Source organism: Sminthopsis crassicaudata, chromosome 4, assembly GCF_048593235.1.
Source record: "Sminthopsis crassicaudata isolate SCR6 chromosome 4, ASM4859323v1, whole genome shotgun sequence".
Taxonomy (NCBI): Eukaryota; Metazoa; Chordata; class Mammalia; order Dasyuromorphia; family Dasyuridae; genus Sminthopsis; species Sminthopsis crassicaudata.
This window is the reverse complement of record NC_133620.1, coordinates 59,280,168-59,283,786: the sequence shown is the minus strand read 5'-3', so window position 1 is coordinate 59,283,786 and position 3,619 is coordinate 59,280,168.

Here is a 3,619-nt window from a genome sequence, read left to right as displayed (position 1 = left end):
TTGGACCAGATGGGCTTTGAAGTTCCTTCCAATTCTTAAATTCCAGTATTCTGTGGCATGATAAACAAGGATTCACTTTACTTTTCTCTATTTTTTTAACTTCTGAAAACATGATGCTCAAATAATTATTTAAATGACACTGGATCATTTTGGAATTTGTTATCAAAGTCTATTATTGTTGCTTTGATCAAAATAGAGTGGGAGAAAAGTACAGGATTGATAATAATTAGGAATACTTTCAAGACATGACCTATACTTGCAAATTTTGGACTGAATTTGATCAAGATAGTTAATGTTTTGGGGTCTTGATTTCTTGATCTACAAAATAAGAGAGCTAGACTGAATCATCCTTGAAGTTGGATTTTGGCTTTTACTTGCTATATAAAAGAGGGAAGTAATTCAATTTAATGCAACTAGAAAATTTAAAAAAGATATTTATGATAATACTCTGTGGTAAGATCTACTTAGGGGAAAATGATTCAGCAGTTAGGAATTTAATTAGTGGATACTGACATAACCAGTCTGACTGGAGTAGGGGATTAATTTAAGAGAGTAATGGTGTCTAAAGATATAAATAGTTTTCAAAAATCATTTTTTTCAATTATTAAGCATTTGCTTTTACTCTCTTCTCCTGTGCCCTCCCCCAACTTGAAAAAAAAAAAAGAAAAACAAAATAGGCCTATTTCATTGATATAATATTTCTAAAGCAGTTCCAAATAGTATTGGTAATTTCTGCTTTATGGTATAATTTTAAATCTGGAAAAAAATTTTTGTCTCTTTAATTCTACTTTAAAATATTTTATTTTTCCCAATTTTATGCAAAAACAATTTTTAACATTTATTTGTTTTTTAAATTGATTTCCAAATTCTCTCCTTCCCTCTCACTGAGAAGACAAGCAATTTGATTTAGCAGTCATGCAAAACATATTTCCATGTTAGTCACATTGGAAAAAGAAAAACTTCACAGACCTACCCACCCCCTGACTAAATCCCCAAGAAAAATAAAGAATAAAAAAAAAAGTACTTTTCAATTTGCAGTCAGTCTCCATCAGTTCTTAAAATAGGGGTGGATAGCATATAAGTCCTTTGAATTGTCTTAGATCTATGTATTGCTGAGAAGAACTGAATCATTCACAGTTCATCATCCTCAGTTCTCCAACTCTAGTCAATCTTAAGTGAAGCAAGAATTTACAAACAAGCAGAAACAAGTAGTACTGGAGTTTCCCATATTTTTAGCCAATGAGACACTAAGGCAGACTCAGAAGAATCAGCAATGACTCCAGCCTTTAAGGGCTTAAATGTTTGGTTCCAATGAGTCAGAATAGCATTCTGGCTTTATCTTATTTCCCAAACTCTCTTGGTAAGAGGTACATGCATGATCCAAAGAAAACTTCCCAGTCTAGGATCCTTGAGGAATAGAGATACAATGTTAGGTTTTGCTTTTATGTGTAAAGCAAGTTCATCCATATAGACAATATAGCTCATTTTCTTTTGGTTGGGGTCTTTAATGACTCCACTTAGTGGAAAGAGTAAAAAAGAATAAAAATCATATTTAATGATTAAGTTCTTTTCCAAACTTCTTAAGATTTCTACAGATGGAATTTCATCCTTAGTTTTTACTATGGTTGTTGAACTCTCTTTCGTACGTTTTAATAGATTACTCCTTCTTGGTTTCAGCCATCACTAGCTTATTAACACAAGCCTTTGACAAAAGGAATCCCTGATTCCAGGCTGATGGTCTAGATCAAAGATCTGCAAACTATTACTCAGTGACCTGTTCTTGCCACCTGTTTTTGTACAGTTCATGATGTAAGAACTGTGTTCATAGTTTAAAATACAATAAAGCTTATTTTAAAATATCAAGAAAAATAAACAAGCATGTAAGCTGGATTTGGCCCATGGGACATAATTTACTGACCCCTGGTTTAGACCAAAACTTCTTAAATTGTGGATTATGACCTTATATGGGGCCATGTAACCAAATGTGGGGGTTGTAGAAAAATTTGGCAACAGTAAGAGGTATCAAATATTCTGCCAAGATTTAATTCTTTATATAAAAATAAATAAGCATATTCATCTCATTAGTATGCAAGTTTGTTTTCATCTTTAATAAATGGCAAAATTATTTGTATACCAATGAATTATATTAAAATAAATTTATGATTTATTATCATTAAGTGTTTGATTTGTATTTTTTACACCTATATTTTGTACACCTATATATCCAAGGTTGAGTAAAAATTTCTCAGGTGAAAAGAGGTCATGAATGGAAAAAGTTTAAGAAGTCCTGTCTTAGACTAGCTTCTCTGCCTTATAGAGAATCCTTCCAGAGTGGAGGAGGCTTACCTCTGATCCTTTTATTCTTTTCTGTATATCAGGGCAGCACTTATACTATCGGCTATATTTTATATACAAACACTACGAATTTAGTGAAAATTGATGGTAGAATAAGAATGATATGGTTGTTTTCAAAAGATGAAATCTTTTCTTTATTGCATTATGGTTTGGAAATTTTTTTGTTGGAAATGTGAAGATCTAGGTAGTCCTCTGTTTATTCTATAACCATTCATCACAAACAACTTAGGGGTATAACTTCAGAGGAAAAAAACTTTTAGGAGAAGCTTTTATGTATCCACTAGCACCAAAAAGGAGTACTTGAAAACAGATACAAGAAAAAAAAATTGTCCTTAGATCAAAGGTCACACTCTACTAATATTGCTGTGAGGAGATGCTTAATTTGACCACATCCTGATGTACTGCCCCTGGTATCATCCCATCTAGATTCCCATCAGGTGTCTTCTCATGGCTGATGTCCACCTGCTTGTCCTTTTGCTCAAATTTGCTTTGAATCCTATACATGTATTCAGACTCTACATCTGCTTGAACTTTTCTGCTTAGTCTGCATCTATCCAGACTGACCATTACTTATTACACAGACTATGCTTCTTGCTGCTCTGGTTCACTGAGTATTGACTTTTATACCTGCCTCATTTCCTTGTATTTATTTTGACACATTTGATACTGATGTTTGCATGGCTCACTGAATTCACAGCCATCTGTTTTTTTCTTTCCCAGATCCTCGCCACATTCCTCCGTATCCACCAACTTTTTATCCTTACTGCCAATCCTAGTCACTTCACTCCTGCCCTGATCTATTGCTTCCCACTGATAGCAAAGAAGAGTTTGCCTAATCATACTTGCTAGGTGCAATTGATTTCTAAATGCTATCAGGGCACACCTGGTCCACTCCTTCACATGGACTATCTTAGGTGCTATTGAACCTTCTCTTTCCCTCTGGCTATGAGAGCCAGGTATGATAGGACTTATTTCTCTTAGTTCCTTGTTTGTTTGTTTTTGCCAGTTTAGGTCTTTATTTCTACCTTCATTAAAAATTTATAGCTCATTTTATATGGCCTCATCAAAAAAAAAAATCATAGTATCTTCTTTCTCTTCTGATACCAAAGGGATAAGTGAAGGGCTTGTGAGCAAAAAAAAAAATTCATGCCACAGAAGTGTCTTCTGTGGATTAGCCTATTTATTTTATAACTTATGAAAACTTGAGAAGCAGTCTCATTTTGTTGTTCATTTAATTTTTAGCCTAAAGTCAACGTTCAAATCC